Raw genomic sequence first — 18,536 nt, forward strand, 5'->3', positions numbered from 1 at the left:
AAAAATGTATCTTTTAATTACACACTTGCCTGTGGATAAAGCCAAGCTGTCATGCAATGGCTTAGCAGCCTAGCCATTCCACCAGTCTGCAAACCACAAAGGGACTATTGCTGGTCAGCCTGGCTGGATGCCATTCCCAGCACCCAGGCCAATGCCCTACCTGTGCAGAGAAACAGCACATTTATGGAGGGCCAAACCCTCTTATGTTTTCAATACAGCAGGTGATTTAATCTTCACAACAGCACAGCGAGGTGGGCCAGATAAGGAACCAGAAGCCCTAGGAAGTAAAAAAGCCTATGGAACGGTACACATGGTTAAGGTATAACTTAGATCCTGACCTAGGAAGTGTGGGTCCAGAGGTCAAGTTCCAAGATACTACACTGATTGCCTTCACTAGACAGCCAATATCAAATGTTTAATGATTGAATCAATGATATATAGTCAAAGGGGTGGGGGCAATCATTGTTACACTGCATGAGTGAAGTGTCCAGAAAAGGAAGCTACTATACCCAGAGCAGGTACAGATCATCTTAGTTTGAGGCTAATTCTCCCTCAAAAGGAGATGAGTGGGCTGCCATAAACCTAAAGACTTAAGTCACAGAAGCAAATTGTCTGGAAATTACGAACACTCAGTACAACTTCTGGCCTTTGAAGGGTGATGTGAGAATTCAGGCCCTCTCTTCAAATCTAGTGATTTCTCTGAGAGGTGAAGCTCTGAAGCTGTGGCGACCCAAAGGCAGAGGTGAGCACTGGATGTGCATCACAGGAAGGCCGTCCTGGCCCTGGCGCATCCACACCACACCCACATAATGCAATTATGAATAATAATAATCAATAATGTTTTTGAAAACAAATGTCATATGAGTCTACTTATATGAGGTACCTAGAAGAGCCAGAGTCGCAGGCATAGAAGCAGTGCGGTTCCCAGGGCCTGAGAAGAGAGGGGAAATGAGCATCCAATGTTGAGTGGGCAGTTTTAGATTGGGGTTATGGAAAGGTTCTGCACGAGGCTGAGGGGAGTGGTTGCACCATGAGGTGAATGAACTTGGTGCCATTACTGCACATTTAAAACTGTGAAAGTGATAGTTGTGCTATATGTATTTTATCACCAAATATTATATTAGCCTAAGACAAGAAAATTGTAAGTTCACAACCACTCTAGAGCATATAGGAAGACCCTGTCCAAGAATCATCAACACCTTCTCCTTCTCCTTCTTTTTCCTCTTCCTCTTCTTCCTCGTCCTCCTCCTCCTCCACCTCCTGCTCTTCCTCTTACTCCTCCTCCTCATCATCACATTCCAGAGACTCCGTTCTCTCTGTAAACCCATGGTTGGCCTTGCCTTCTAGACCCATCGATATATGGGCTGCTGAGTCCAGAAGTCTGCAGTGTCACTCTGTATGGTGTATTACCAGTCACCAAAAGGGTTTGCGAACGCTATCCAGAAGGAAGTAACCATCTTCAGCAACACCAAGAGAGGCTCACTCATTTGACAAATAGTATTTGAGCAGTTTTGAAATGTAGGGCCTGAGCTGAGTTAGGGTGATAGTCACCAGGCCCCTACTTCTTAGGAATCTGGCAAATTTAAATAGCATTTGTTTCCAACCTCAGGATGTCAAGGCTATCTTTAAAAGTGACTACGTGGAGGGCTGAAAAGGTGGGTCACTGGTTAAAAGCATTCCCTGTTCCTCTTGGATCCAGGTTTGATTTTCAGAGCCCATGTGACAACTCACAACTGTCTGTAACTCCAGTTCCAGGGAATCCAATGGCCTTTTCTAGTCTCTGTGGGCTCCAGACACAGGAACACAGATAATACACAAACATATATGCAGGCAAATACAAAACTAAATGAAATAAGATTTATTGTATAAAAAAAAAAACTAGATAGCTGCAGGCTGAAGGAGGCTTCTGTTGTGTGTGCTAAGCAAGAGTGTTCACTGAGTGAGTGGTTCCCTTCATGAGGCCGAGCTCTGTCTTTGTTGTGCACAACTTGGATGTAGGACCACAAGAGCCACAAATACCAATAGGGTGACTCACTCTGGCTGCATAGATCCAGGTAAGACCTTGCCTGGAGGCAGGTGGGACATTCAGCTGCACTGGAACCCAGGAGCCAGATCCTTCTCCCTAAGGCTCTGGGCAGAAAAGGAACAAGAACATAGCTGGGTTCTGCTGGGAGTACCCAGCACAGCCTATCATAGTGTTTTAAAATGGCCCTTCATGAGTACATGAGAGAGCTGCTGGCCTGACTGTCAAATGTCTACACATCAGAGTGAATAACCAGGAGGTAGAGGTTCCTCTAGGGAGAGACCAGCCACAATTATCTCCCATGAACTCGCACATCCTTGGTGCTTGATTAGGGAAAGGGTGGATTCTGCTCTCAGGCCAGAGGCACATGTGTGAAGCAAGATGTGACAGGTGCATTCTGATAAGCAGGGAGGGATGGGTTGGTAGAACACACCCATTGCTGAGCTGGCGGTGGGGGGAGGTGTGGATAGCCTAGAAAGGGAAAAATAAAGGTAAGGTTTATTTTTTAAATAAACTTTGATTATTATGAATGTTCAACCTTGTGGCATTGACATCAAGCTAATTCCTCACACCATGGCTAAGTGAAGGTACTGAGTGGTAACAGCTGGGTTTGTTCTTAGTATGTCTCCAGGAGATGTGTTGGCTCCCCTGCAACTACCCATCTATAGCATCTAGACGGAAACAAGGTATGGTGGAAAGAAAGCAGCACTGCTTCTTACTCATGGGATACTCAAGGCTTGAATAAGTGCCTCCATCTCTCTGGACCATATTCCTGTCCTAGGTCTCTGGTCATACTCACAGTGCCCCACCACCACCCTTCTACTGCCAAAGCTATGGATGTCTCAATTCTACTACAGCATCTGGCCCTAGACTGAACTGTACCCCAGAGGGATCAGTTGGGCCAATGAGATGCCCTCCGCTGAAATCAAGCCTTTGAAGAGATACAAGGCTAACCTCCAATTGTGCACAATCCCTGCCTCTACAAATAATGGCCAGGAGCAATACTGATACTCACCTATGATCAGACTACATTTGAGAAGAAACCTCTGCCCGGTCCTGGGGTTTCTTTCATTGTCAAGTCTCAGTATAAAAGCAGAGTCCATTGCTGACAGCCATGTGAAATGCCCACAGTTTGAGTTCCTTCATCCTGGAGAATCCTGGTGTGAGGCCTTCCTCCAGCTATTTTATGAACAATCTCACAGTGTTACCTTTTGAGCCCATGACAGTGTGGAGAAAAAGAAGAAACGTCCAATGGCAGACACTGTTCACCAGCCCTTAGAAACACCTATTCGGCAGAGGCAGGCTGGAGGGAATCTCTGCGACGTTTTCTGCTCCCAAATCCCTGAAATACAACAACGCCAATTGAGTAGTCAAAGGATAAACCTTATTACCTGAGAGGAGCCATTGCCAGAGAGTAGGTCCCTTCAGATGGAGATGAATATCGTACATTCCTAAGTTGGATGTTCGGAGTATGCTAGTTGGTAGGTCATCAAGTGGAACATTTAACTGCAGGCTGGGGGCCAGCCATGGCTAAATGAATCTTGGGATCTTTTTTCTATACTCCCAAACACAGGACCTTGTATAACTTTGCACTGAAACTTGGCACCCCTCGCCAAGCACAGTTCTGTGAACTAAGCGGCTGGAGACAGGGTGGAAATAGTTAAGGTGATCTCGCACTAGCTTTTAGAGAATATTTGAAATTTTTAGTAATCTCTTCAAACTGAACTTCTTTTTATTAACACAAATGTGATAGACAAAACACTGGGGGAAATCTAGAAAACATTTACAGAGAAAAACATGATGGAAAATCATGGGTTGTTTTGTTCTCAGGAAATAGTCCATAAATATTCATTCTTCTAGCCTCCTTTTATATTAAAAATAGGTTTAATTGAGCAGGACAAACATAAATGCAAGAGCCTTTTTAAAAAAAAATAGACATTTATTCACAGAGCTAAGCTACCCATAATTCCAAGTCCTTCTCCAACCACAAGACCAACCACTCTGGGGATATAGGTAGAGTTCCTGCCAGAATTTTAAATTGTATTTATATAATTATACACATCTTTTGTGTGGTGTCTAGTATTCCATTCTATGGCTATAACACGTTCTACTTGAATAGTAGCTAAGATGGATTAAATTTTCAATTTTCCTTTTTTTTTTCCACTTGTTTTGGTATCCCAGGCCCTGGAAATAAAAAAAATGAGATAAACAGGCAGGCTTTCCCTCACAGAAGCCACAGTCCAGTGGAGGAGACAGGCATTAAATAGCCTAGCACAGAGATATATATGGTTGCAATTCCTTATTACCATAAACAGCACACCAGTAAACACCCTCTGTGTCTCTTCCTGAGTCCCCTATTTTAAATTCCTCCTGGAGTGTATCATGTGCTTGAGGAAGCCCAATGATCTTCTTCCTTGTTTCCTGAAATTGTCTTATGTAGCCCAGGTTGGCCTGAAACTCCATATGTCCCAGGCTGACCTCAAACTGTTGATCCTCCTGACCCAGCCTCCCACATCTTGACACTCCAACATGTAAGCATTTACAATACAAGCAAACTCCACCATGCTTGCTTGTTCTAGGTGAGCTGTGGAGATCAGACTCCAGTTTCTTCAAGGCAAGTGATTTACCAGCGCCTTTGGGACTAGATATTGAGTCCTTCACAGCTGGTATGCTTCTGGATTTTTTTTTTAAGACCTGTGTTTGACTGACCTAGTTTTATTCTGGTCTAGCCTCTTAGAACAAAATGAGGCTGCCTTCACTGCTCCGCAGTGGGAAGGTATATGTATCTGTGGATGTGTAGTCTGCTCTTGTCTTACTAACGACTGTTCTTTTTGGAAGTGGAACCAAGAATGGAAAAGTTACGGTAGTAACATAATGGGATCCTATATGGCAGTTTGAAGAACAAGTATCTAAGTCCATAAAAATAAATGTCCTGAATAGAATATTGAATGGTGAAAATGGGTTGCCTAAAAACATCATGGAGAGCTGGGAATGGTGGCACTCGGAGGCAGAGGTTGGCAGAGCTCTGTGAGTTCAAGGCCAAGCTGGTCTACAAAGAGAGTTCCAGGACAGCCAGGGTTACATAATAAGATCCTGTATCAAAAAAAGAAGAATATTATTTATATCAATTTTAAAATATGAAAAACAATATGTAATGTAATTTATGAATAGTATATAGGTTGGGAAATCATGAAGAATATTATTTGCATCAATCTTAAAATATGGAAAACAATATTCAATATAATTTATAAATACTATATAGGTTAGAAAAACTGAAAGGAAATTCATGCACATGCTAAAAGCCATAGCTAGTGTAGAAAGCAAATTCAAGGAAGGCCCTGAACTTAAAATTAATTTTCTTAATTTTGTTTTTTTATGTATTTTTATTGGATATTTTACTTATTTGCATTTCAAATGTTATCCCCTTTCTCTGTTTCCCCTCCACAAACCCCCATCCCATCTCCCTTCCCTGCTTCTATGAGGGTGTTCCCTCACCCACCCACATGCTCCCCACCTCACCACCCTAGCATTCTCCTACACTGGGGAATCGAGCCTTCACAGGACCAAGGGCCTCCCACTGATAAGGCCATCCTCTGCTACATATTGGAGTCATGGGTACTCTTTGGTTGGTAGTTTAGTCTCTAGGAGCTTGGGGAGGTCTAGTTGGTTGATATTGTTTTTCTTCCTATGAGACTGCAAAGCCCTTTAGCTCCTACAATCCTTCCCTTAACTTCTCCATTGGGTTCCCTATGCTCAGTCTGATGGTTGGCTGCAATCATCCAAATCTGTATTGGTCAGACTCTAGCAGAACTTCTCAGGAGACAGCTATATCAGGCTCCTGCCAGCAAGCACTTCTTGGCATCAGCAATAGTGTCTGCTGTATACAGGATGCATCCCTAAGTGGGGCAGTCTTTGGATGGCCTTTCCTACAGTCTCTGCTCCACTCTTTGTCCCTTTATTTTCTTGAGACAAGAGCAATTCTGAGCTAAAACTTTGGAGATGGATGGATGGCCCCATCCCTCAATCGAGGGCTGTGCCTAACCTCTGGATATGGTCTCCACTAGTTCTCTCTCCCCTTTCTTGGATATTTCAGCTAATGTCATCCCTGTTGGGTTCTGGGAGCCTCATAAAATTGAAAAGCTTCTGTAAGGCAAGGATACTGTCTATAGGGCAAAACATCAGACTGGGAAAAGATCTTTACCAATCCTACATCTAATAGAGAGCTAATATCCAATATATACAAAGAACTCAAGAAGTTAGACTCCAGAGAACCAAATAACCCTATTTAAAAATGGGGTACAGAGCTAAACAAAGAATTCTCAACTGAGAAATCTCAAATGGCCAAGAAGCAAGAAATGTTCAACATCCTTAGTCATCAAGGAAATACAAATCAAAACAACCCTGAGATTCCACCTCACACCAGTCAGAATGGCTAAGATCAAAAACTCAGGGGACAGCAGCTGCTGACGAAGCTTGTGGGATTGCAAACTGGTACAACCACTCTGGAAATCAATCTGGATGTTCCTCATAAAATTGGACATAGTACTTACTACCTAAGGACACAGCTATACCACTCCTGGGCATATACCCAAAAGATGCTCTAACATATAATTTCTTAATTTTGTTTTCCTCAAATTTTGTTTTCCTCTACCTCTAAGTGAATGAACAGGGACAAAAGAGAAGAAAGGGAAGAGAGGAGAGATGGAGAGGGGAGGACAGAGGGAGTAGAGGGAGAGGAAGACAGACCAGGAGGGCAAATAGAAGAAAGCAAGAATTAGTAGTTCCTAAGTTCTCTACAGATACATAAAAGTGTGCAAGTATGTGCCCATGTAAGTGTGTACGCAAGTCTGTGTTTGTGATGTGGAGTTAATAGGGGAAGAATAGTACACTAAGAAAGTCTACTACTTTTCAGTGCTTGCCCTGGGGTCACTGGACAGTTTCCAGACACTTGTGCCTGAATGTGTGTTCAGTTATAAACTGAAGGATGGGACAGATGGTATTTGTATCAGTTCACAGAAGAGTGCCTTGAACAGTCCAGGCCTGAAAGAGAAGGGAAGTCACATGACCGGATAGTGCCAGGAGTGCTACCTTACAACTTCCAGGTATCCCTCCTGCCACAGGCCTTTCCCACACAGAGATCAGATCCATCAAACCCATGCCTAAGAGTTTTATTAACCTTGTCTGCTCCATGTGAGAGACTGTTCCTTAATGGAGGGCTATTGTCAGGTGGACGAAGGTACCAAGGATCCCTGACACCCCATTCCGCTTTGGTTCTTCAACCATTCAAATCTCACTTCTACTCAAAACTTACTAGTAAACGATAGTGAGGCTCGGTGTGGTGGTGCATACCCTTATTGCCAGCGCTCAAAAAGCTGAGGCAGGAGGATCACAAGTTACAGGCCTGTCTGTGCTATATAGGGAGACTCCATGTCAACCAATCATTCAGTAAATAAATAAATAAATAAATACTGGAACACAATAAATAAAGGACAGCTGTGCCAACAGCTTACTATCTATGACAACATGAGACTTCCTTCCTCAGCACTGGGCCCTAAACAGCACTGCATTCCAAGGTTGGGTCAAGACTGATTTCGATATCACCTTTCCTTGATGCTGGCAATCATCATAAACTGTCCTGGGGCAGAAGTTCTTACGGCTAACATTAACAGAAAGCTCTAAAGACCATTTTGTTGTGGTGGTTTTTAGAAAGCCGTGTCCTTGGCTGGCAAGATGAGTAAAGGTGTTTGCTGCTGATCCTGATGGCTGCTGAGTTAGAGCCCCAGAGCACTTGTGATAAAAGGCAAGACCTGCCTCTCATACGTCATCCTCTGATCTCTTCTCATGCACCATGACATGCACATGCCCACACACAGGAGTGTCACTGTGCAGACGCACACACACACACAAATGCATATCTCTATACAGACACACACACATACACACATGTATATCTCTAGACAGACACATACACACAGGCATATTACTATACAAACACACAAATACACACATACATATCACTATACAGGCACACACACACATGCATATCTCTATACAGACACACACACATACACACATGTATATCTCTAGACAGACACATACACACAGGCATATTACTATACAAACACACAAATACACACATACATATCACTATACAGGCACACACACACATGCATATCTCTATACAGACACACACATACACACACTATAAATGATAAATATTTAAAGACATAAATAAGTCTGTATGTATGCATGTATGGAAATAGGAAATCCATGCCCATAATTGGGACTTCTTTGTCAGAACCTGAAAGTTTCAAAGCTACACTGTCAGGTACATATCTTTAAAAGGTGTTAATTCACACCTATAAGTCAGGACATGAATGTCCACTTTCCCTTGCCTAAACTCACCATGTTTGTGTGGTATAGTTGATATTTCCCTTTTTGACTTGCAAGCTGCCTTCATGTGAACTGAGTTTTTCACATAGAAATCTTTTGGTTCAATATATGTAATTCTCATTTCGGATTTGGTTTTCAGGGGAGACACTGTTGGCACACATCTGTAATTTTAAAACTCAGGAGGTCAAAGCAAAAAGACCATAGATTCCAGGCCATTCTTGGCAACACAGCAAGTCACTACCTGAGGGAAAAAATTTTTTCAAAAAGAAAGTTTTAGCTGAAGAAGTGGCTCATTGAGTGAGACACTTGCCACCCATGCATTGGTACCTGAGGTCCAGGTCCCAGATTCTATGCACAGGCGAGAAGCTCTAGGGGGCTCATGTAAAACCCCAGCTCTCCTAAGGGGAGATGGAAGCCGTACACGGGGAAATCCCCATGAGCTCAGGCCAGCTAGCCTTGGGTAGGTGGCAGGAAGTATAAGAGAGACCTCATCTCAAACTAAGTAGAAGGTTGGAACAGACAGACATCCAAGTTCATCCTCTGGTCTGCATGTGTGCTATGGCATGCATGATCCAGCACACACACACACACACTATAACACACATCAATATACAATAATTAGTTAATGGAGAGATTGAGACGAAATTTTTTCTTGCAAAGACTACATAAATGTCCACCCATACCATCCATACATCTATAGTTTTATTTAGGAAATTCATTCTAGTCTGAAGGCTGAGGCAGGCTTCTAGCTTTTTCTAGGGGTCCACCATTTGAGGAACAAGCCACTTAAAAAATTAATTTAAATGGAACTTTGTATACTGATTTAAGTCTATCTAGTGTTCATTATTTTCTTTTCCTTCTTTCCTTTTTTCCCTTCAGGAGTGTTTCTCCCAGTAGCTGCCCAGCTCTGGTGACTTGTCCAACCCTGATGGCCCTCTGGAAGGAGGCCCTTGATTCTTTGCATTCTTCAGTGTTCTCATACATCACCTAACAACAGAGATGCTTCTGGTGCAACACATTGAGCAATGTCATTGTACTTCAGAGTCCTTACGCAAACCAGGATATCTGGGAACATCACTAGAGAAAAGAAGAGAAGAGAAGAGAAGAGAAAAGGGGAGGGGAAGGGAGGGAAGGGGGGTAGGAGAGGGGAGGAGAGGGGAGGAGAAGGGAGGAGAGGGGAGGAGAGGGGAGGCATGAAGAACCAGACTAGACTAGCCAAGGTACCAATGGAGACAGGTGAAGCCTATCCAGACAGGAAACTTCCCCATGTACTCCAAATCCCTGCCACTGAGGCACAGATTAAAAACATTCTGTGTGAAAAGGCAATCGGGAGGAGAGAAAAGAGATAGTAATATTGGTAGAGCTGAAGAAAATGTGATCCAAAACTGGGCAGAAGACAAACACATACAAAATGTTGAAAGTAAACCGGAACTGTTGCCATGGCTTTCATTGACACTCGACACTTTTGCATTCACAGACTTACAAAAGTCTGACTGTTTCTAAGAGCTCATGAAAGTTCTAGCCTGTCTCCTTACCTTGGGCTTCTAGAATTAGATCTCAGAGAAGAGTTCATCTGCTGGTTGTGCAGTGGTAGTGTTTCTCCCCGTAGTTGTCCAGCCTGGTGGCTCTCTTGGAAGAGGCCCTGGCTCACTTTGTCCCTGATTCTTCTCATTCCTCAATGTTCTCATACGCCACCTAATAACAGAGATGCTTTTAGTGCAGGACGTTGGGCAATTTCTTTGTACTTCAGAGAGTCCTTACACAAACCAGGATATCTGGGGTCATCTTTAGGCAATGGAGTTTTGTGTGACCACCATGCTCATAGGATATGTTATTATGCAACACATGACTGCTGATCTAACTTCTAGAAAGTTCTGGCAGCTGCAATGTCAAATTTGCTATACGAGCATTTTCTTTTCAGACCTTTGTCTGCCTTTAAGAACAAGACAAGACCTTTGCTGAATTGCAGGTAGTTTTATATGCCCCTTCAATGTTATATCTTCCACCCTGACTCCTCCTGATTCTTCAAACTATCCCCTTGAGCACATATTTCAGGCTTTTTAAATAATGTACAAAGTGTCTCTTCCTGGCATCTTTGTAAAATGGCTTATCATTCCTTCAAAGGTGAAACAGATGTTCACACAGCTTTGTGGAATCTACCTGATGCGATACATTGCAGACTCTCATCCCATGCTCTAATACTTCTTGCTTTACACAAATGCATCTGAGGTTTAAAGCATCTCGGGATGAATGCATCTGAGGCTGATCTGTTTTGGGGGTTAGTGAACACTGGCTTAGTTCCTCTTTGGCCTTGCCATTTGGGCCCCATTTACATGTTTTTCAGGGTGATTTTCACATGGAGAGGATGGCCTTACTGTGGTGAGAAAACCATTTGTAAAGGATTTTCAACGCCAAGGATAAGGAAAGGGAAAGCCCCTTGGTAAAGAGAGGCATTCACGAATGGAGAGTCTCAGGGCTCCTGGAAGGAGCAGTCCTGTGTGCCAATGTATCTGCCATCCAAGCTCATGTCTGCAGTTATAAATAAGGTAATCTTGTTTTTGTCAAGGTCCATCTTATGTCACTATCCAATCTATGCAGTGTGTGTGCACAATGGCAATGGACTCATGACACTAGCTACCTGTGGCTAATGTCCTGGAGGCCCTGGAAAGCCTGAGTGAAGGTCCATCCTCTGACCATCTCTTCCTCTCTCTCTCAAAACAACTGTCAGATGTACTCCAGGCTGGGCAGAGATGCCCTGCATACAAAAGCCATGGTGACCCCACTGCTAGAGCCAGGACCCTAGGAGGACAAGACAAGACAGGGAGTGGCAGCCATAAAACCTTTGACCTACAATCTGTCCTGCCTGAAAAGTGTGCTGGGGCAGTGGTGACACAGAACTTGTGGGAGTGACCAGCCAACGTCTGATTTGACTTCAGGCCCACTCCACAAGAAGGAATCCATACCAAGACTGCTTGGGGAACCAAGAACCAGAGACTATACGTACCTCAGAGACTGAGGGTAAAACAGACACGACTGTTCTTTTTTTTTTTAAGTATCAATAAAATGATTCTTAATGATATTCTGCTATACTCATAGATTAGTGCCTTATCCAGTCATCATCAGAGAGGCTTTCTCTGTAGCAGATGGAAACAGATGCAGAGACCCACCAGCCAGACATTATGCAGAGAGAGAGAGTCTAAATGGGAGGTCTCCATCAAATCCCTTACCTCAGCGCTCAGAGAATCCTGAGGAAGAGAAGGCAGAAAGATTATGAGAGTTAGAGAGGGTGGAGGACACCAGGAAAGCAAGGCCCTCGTAATCAACTAAGCAAGACACTAATGAATTCACAGAGACTGAAGCAGCAAGCACAAGGCCTGCATGGGTTAACACCAGGCCCTCTGCATATATATAATAGCTACTAGCTTAGTGATTTTATGGGACTCCTGACTGAGAACAAGTGGGTCTCTGACTCTTGTGCCTGCTCCTGGGACTCTTTCCCTCCTCCTGCTGGGTTAGCATGTCCAACTTCAATACAATACTTTTTGCTTGGTCTTATAATTTGTTTTGTCATCTTTGGTTGTTATCTCTTAGAAGCCTGTTCTCTTCTAATGAGAGACAGAAAGGGAGTGGATCCCGAAGGGAAGGGGTCAGGGAAGAACTGGGAGGAATAGAAATTATAATCCGGATATATTTATGAGAAAAGACTCTATCTTTAATAAAAGGGGAAAAATGAAAAAAGAAAGAGATGCAGGGGTGGAAGTGGGAGGAGTTCCTGGTCTTACCCGATCAGATTCTCTGGTTGTCTCTAGATGAAAAAGATCAGGAAAATGAGAAAGTCGTTGGCCCTGATCAAAGTCCACAAGGCGGCCTACCCACGGCTAGGCACCTTTGGATTCTGTTACCTTTAATCCTGGCATAGATGATAGAAAGCCAGATCAGCTGTCTAAGGTCATGGGGAGGGGGGGCAGCTTCCAAGGGAGAGAGAAACAGAGTGAGGGAAGGAAGGAGAGAAAGAGAGACCTGAAGTCTACCACCTTCTCCAACTCGCTCTCTGCCCTGTGCCCAGCCGCTCACTTCTGAAGAGCTTGTCTTCTGTAAGTTCTCCCAGGATACAAAAGGTGTTTTGGAGTACATTACACATATCCCCTTACACTGCTATTCTTCTGGCAAATTCAATCACAGACAAAATACAAAACAGCCTGCCTTTTCTTAACACTGGCCATGCAGTAAAGCAGCGGGGAGGTGCTGAGGGACTCTGTTGGGCTCCACTGGATAAAAAGTCGGTCTCTCTTTGAAACATAAACAGGAGGGCCCAAGGCCACGGTTATAAAAACAGATGGGGGAGTGTCAGCATCCAGTGGCACAGTCTCCTCATTGCCCTGTCACTCTCTCACGCAAAGGGTATGGCTGAAGAAAAGACCTCATACACATTCCCTCGCTGTTCCCCACAGAACTTGGCTCAGCCCTGGGCAGGGACAGCAATGGACTAATAGCAGCCCCGGATGTTCCCTAAGATCTAGACAGATAAGCAATCTGTTATCTAACTTCTCACCATCCAAGCACCCCAAACTCAGTTATTTCCTCACAGTGGTCCCCATGATGAAAAATTAACATCCCTCCAAAAGAACCAAACCTGTAAGGCTTTTTTTCCACACATCCAATGGGAGGAAGTATGACTTTTTCTAACTCTTTCCCTAGACCAACTGGGATGAGCAAAGCTTTTGAGAAAGCTACAGCACAGCTGGGTTTGACTTTATGTTCCTCACTGAACCTTTAACTTCCAGCATAGGAAGTCTCCTGAAAGGTGAATTTATAAAGCATCCAGTGGTTGAAATGTATCTTGACTTAGGATGGAACACTTGAAGCAAATATAATAGAAGAGAGAGCTAGGCCTCACACACCAGGGCCTGAGCTCCATCTCCAGAAGGCACATTAAAAACCTGGGCCCAGTGATGCGCATGAGTCATCTTAGCACTGTGGAGGGGCAGACAGAGCCTCTGGGAAACTGCTGGGCCAGTCTGGTCTTGGGACACAAAAGAAGACGGGCAGTAAGAGATGATAGCCAAAGCTGTCCTCCAATCACCACACACACACACACACACACACACACACACACACTGTACACACTCAAACAGTGTGTACAAAGGGAGAGAGGAGGAGAGGAAGAAGGGGAGAGAGAATCCTCTGCATACCCAGCCCAGGCAGCTTCGCTGAGTTCAGCCAGGGGCTAATTTTCTATCACTTGTTCATCACCTATTCAGCAGTGCTTCCCCTGCAATGATAATTTTAAAACAAACAAAACAGGCCATGTCACTTTAACCCCCAAAGTACAGAGTGCATCTTGTTTTAAATGACACATGGCATGCTCATGACAAGGGACTCCATCACCCAGCCCTCAAGGCTGTTGAACTAAGACAGGCTTTGCCTGTCATGAACCGTCGCCATCCCAGGAACCCCAGGAACCCCAGCCTCTTGTTTCACAGTCTTCTGAATCAGCTCGTCTTCCCGGATCCTACCCTCAGGGGTAATGGTGTCTTAAGAGCAGCACAAGCTCAGAAGTCAGACAGGTCAACAGTGGTTCTCAGCTTTCCTAATGCTATGACCCTTTAATACAGTTCTTCATGGTGTGGTGACCCACAATTATAAAATTGTTCTGTTGCTGCTTCAGAACTGTAATTTTGCTACTGTTATGAATCTTCACGTAAAGATCCGAGGGGTTGGGGGCGGGGGTCATGACCCACAGGTTGAGAACTGCTGCATAAGACTCTGTGATCCACATCTTCCTAACTCTGTGATCTTGAGAAAGATGCTTTCTCTCTCTATGCCTCAGTGAACCATCATATGAAAGCTGGGCGAGTCAATAGGCTTACCTCACTAGGATACCACAGGGATTAAACATGTTAGGATGCAGTGACATCACCAGACAATGGACTATTACTCGGAACTAACAAGAATTGAGCTATCGAGGCTTGAAAAGACACAGAGGAAACCCAAATACCCATTACTAAGCAAAAGAGGCTCATCTAAAAAGAACACATAGAACTCCAGTTGCGTAACATTCTAGAAAACTCCAGGCAGTAAAGAAATAAAGTGGGTTCAGGGTGGCAATGATGTCACTGTAAGTCCGTCAGCTGTAACAAAGGCAGCACTGGGGAGTGGGAAGTTGAGGTGTCGAATAGGAGACTCTGGGATGGCTCAGAGCCTTCTGGTCCTCTTTACTGTGGTACAGATAATTATTCCACTAACAGTGGGAAGCACTTGAACAATACTGGGCCCATGACAAATGCCACATGTTGGCGCTTGCCGCTTTTTCCTTAGCACGTGCACTTTTCTCCACATTGACTCTTCACGATAACCACAGCCTCGCTGAGGGCCTTATCACTAGGATAAAAATCCATGAAAAAAAAAAAAACCTGGGGAAGAAAAGCTTATAACTCCTGGGTCACACTTCACCATTGAAGGAAGTCAGATCAAGAACTCAAGGCAGGAACCTGGAGAGAGGAGCTGTTCCCAAGGCCAAGGAGGAGCCCTGCTTACTGTTGTGCTAGTCATGGCTTGCTGTTTTCTTATACAGTCCTGGACTATAAGCCCAGGGGAAAGCATCACCCTTAGTGGGATGAGCCCATACACATCAATCACTAATCAAGAAAATGCCCGATAGGCTTGCCTACAGGCCATTCTGGTAGGGGCATTTTCTCAGTTGGGGTTTTCTCTTCTCAAGGGGCTCCAGCCTGTGTCAAGTTGACACAAAACTAGAAGTACAACCCTGCAAGAGACTGGGATTCATCGTAGTCTGGGGTACAATCTCGCCATAATCTTTAAAGGTAGCAGTGCTGGGGGCCTCAGAAGTACTACAAATGAGCAAGAAAAACATCAGGGTTTGGCAACAATTAGCCTTGTTTAGGATGGGGAGAGATGAGAACCAAGCTAATGGGCTAAAGACATGAGATTGGCTGAACCAGAGGCAGCACGTGTGTATGTTGTCCTATAAAACAGAGGCTGAACCTGTGGCTCATGGTGGAGTGTTGGCCTGGAATGCATAAAGCCCTAGCAATGCATACTTATATACATATTTTGTCTGTCTGTCTGTCTGTCTCACTGCTATAAAAATTGTCCACACTAATTCATGTAAAAGAGGAAACCTGGAGGAAATATGGAAACATGAAACTGTGTATTATTTGTGTTAAAGTATGCTTATTGAAAGACCGAAGATATGCATCAAAATATTGTTAGTTCTTAACAGAAATGATTTCACTTTCTTTCTTGTGTTTTCATATTCCACTTGTTATACAATGAGCATGTACGACTCTCCAAAGTAAAGACTTGTTTAAAGGCGGGAGACACGATCACACACACTCTGCCATTCAGACACATGAAGACAGCGAAATGTTAAAGAGAGGCTGTCGTTTCTAGTTTCCTACTCTCAGAACTCTGTCAGGATGACTCAGGATGAGCATCCTGGGCTACGAGGGGTTTTCAGGCTACACAGCATTAGGTGTTATGGTAACTAAAAACTGAAGGCCACAAAGGTCACATAACAACAGAGCCTTTCCTCTCCCTGTTGATTACAGAGTAGCAAGAAGCCCCAGGAGGAGAAACGAGGCCCCAGGGACAGGGATTCTCAGCAGCCACCACCAGCAATCTGTAGGAGCAGGAGGCCAGCCACCAGCTGTGGTCCACAGGTGGCTGGGCCACTCCAGATTGAGGTGTAGCAGTGGCCCTTAGCAGCATCGCTGGGTTTCGCTAGCTATCTGTTAAGGAAGGGTGAGCTCTGACACCAGGCATGGCCATAACTGATAGCAACCCAGCTGGACGGGTCTGATCTACTTCTCCGATGAGTGCGTCTACAACAAAACACAAAGAGGAGGTGGAGAAAGATAAGAAATAGGGAGAGTTGCCAGCCAAGTATTTTTTCTAGGCAGAGCAGATGGATCTGATGACCAACCAGGAGGCTGACACAATGGGACAATCCACAGGACAGTGGATTTAGAAGTCAAGGTCAAGAGTTCTTCTTTCACAACTTGCCTGCTACTATAGGATCCAAGGCAGAGTGTGTTCCCTGGGCAGTGCCCTGCTAGGGTGAGGAGACTCTCTTACTCCAAGTAGGAGAGTGTTCTACACCTCTGCCAGAACATCACAGAAGACTGTCTAGCTGGGTCTTCCTGTTCATATCTGCTTGGATCAGGCAGTCAGGACAGTAACTAACCTACCATTCATGCTGGCTGCTTCTGGGTCTATGGGTGAAGAGATACCTTCCGGTTCAGTGATGTCAAAGAGCAGGTTTGCAGGCTACATCAGCTTCCTGTGCCTCGTATGTACGAGGGGATGGAAGTTGGTCTGCCTGTAGCTTGGGTGGGAGCAACCAGCTCTCTGAGTGACTGTCACCCATGGCCAGTCTAATCTGTCCATTGGCCTCAGAGTCAAATAGTCTTTAGGGCCTTTTTCTTCCAGATGGAATAGAACTCAAATGTATATATCTTTAAATTTTTCCAGGTGAGACTGGAGAGATGGCTCAGTGGTTAAGAGCACTCACTGCTCTTGCAGAGGACCCAGATGGAATAAGGAGTTAGATGTACCCCTATGGGCCTAAGAGGGTCAAGGAACAGAAAAATATGGTTTGATCTCATAGACTCTAAATCCAGATGAGGTGATGGGAGTGACTCAAGGGACAGATTCTGAATCAACTGATGTCATTCTAAGAGAGCACCACCCCCAAGATCCACTCTCAACTGCACTCTGTACATCTGCCTCAGCCTGGACTGGGATTGAGTGTGCAATGGAGTCCTTTGCATGAGGATGCAGGAGACATTGACACCCCACCACCACCACTTGATACCAGAATGTTCTTGAGGCAAGCAACAGCAGCCGGGCCTTTCATAAATGACTCTGGCGATGTCTGTGTATGTCCTCCCTGGGGGGAGGAGGTGATCTGCTAGAGGGTGGAAGACAGATGACCACTGGGACCCCAGGCTCCTTGAGCAACACCCATTCTGCTCTGGTCTGTCACATTCAGGCCTCTACTTACCTCCAAAGTGCCAGTCCAGACCTGCAGGGTGCTTGCTTTCCAGTGACCTAAGTCTCTTTCAAATACTAGTTCCAAGCCTCAAGGAGCCTCCTGCCACTGCCCTGCTGACATCACGCTTGTGTGAAAACCTGACGCCAATGCTTTGCAGTCAGTCTTTTGTTTGTGTGGTGGCTTCACTCTGTAAAAGTTATGGTTGCAGAGGAAGTGGCAGTTAAGACTCCCGTCTCAACATGGGGTGACAAGAAAACTCGGGCATCCGGTCACCAGGAAAATAACCATGAATGGCATGCTGAGTTCACAGCCATTCTTCTTGTACTGTCACTATCAGAGAACTAAATGAGCTCCTAGGCAGCCCGGCTGGATGTTCTGGAAAGCAGGTAGCTATCTACAGAACAACACCCATAACTTGCATGCTTGACTGTGCAATTAGGTTTAAGGGTTATATTGTTCAAACCCATATTTATCCACAAAAGAATTATAGTCCGGTCATTATTACAAATAGCAATTTGTATAGTCGGTGTTCATTTCTATAAATTAACAGGGATAACATACACTATCTTTATAAATAATAATTACCCACAAAGCATAAAGACAGGCAGGAAACATTTCAAAGCTGAACGCCACATGACTACTCTTTCTGGAAAAAGAGCAAACGCATACAAACAAGCAAATGAAGAGTTGTTTTTCAGGTACGCATCTAACTCAGTAGCTGATATAAGATATTTGCCTTGGTCCAAAAACAATGCCGGTACTACAATGGCAGCCCCCAGAAAGCCAATGAACAACACCAGGGAGGCCAGGAGTAACCAGCCCTGTCTGGTTCTTCACCTTCCTTGCCCTGATTATTTAGCTCCTTCCTGATGCTCAATCCCCAGCACCTGTGTAGAAGCCACCATGTAGGCCATCCCTGCAGCCCTATGCTGGCAGGTGGAAACAGGCTGATCCCAGGGGTTCCCTTGCCCTCCAGTCCAGTTGGACATCTGGTACAGTGAGAGAGCCTATCTCGAAATATAAGATGGAGGAACCAGAGAGATGGCTCAGTGGGGCTGGCAACCTGAGCTTGATCCCTGCAACTTACATGCTGTAAGGAGAGAA

The 18,536-nt window shown here is 44.7% G+C and overlaps 1 long non-coding RNA gene across 2 annotated transcripts; it reads right to left on the reverse strand.

The window, feature by feature from the left end:
- Positions 1–1,849: 1,849 nt before the first annotated feature.
- On the reverse strand, positions 1,850–12,252 carry LOC110309837. 2 transcript variants are annotated; one of them, XR_002379750.2, is made up of 5 exons: positions 12,199–12,252; positions 11,644–11,661; positions 9,952–10,111; positions 3,039–3,365; positions 1,850–2,494 (listed from the first exon to the last, which is right to left on the reverse strand). It is a non-coding gene; the product is annotated as an uncharacterized LOC110309837 (long non-coding RNA). The 2 variants fall into 2 exon arrangements; XR_002379749.2 differs by lacking the exon at positions 11,644–11,661 and having other exon boundaries at positions 12,199–12,236.
- Positions 12,253–18,536: the final 6,284 nt, after the last annotated feature.

The sequence above is a fragment of the Mus caroli genome, chromosome 14 (genome assembly GCF_900094665.2).
Source record: "Mus caroli chromosome 14, CAROLI_EIJ_v1.1, whole genome shotgun sequence".
NCBI lineage: Eukaryota > Metazoa > Chordata > Mammalia > Rodentia > Muridae > Mus > Mus caroli.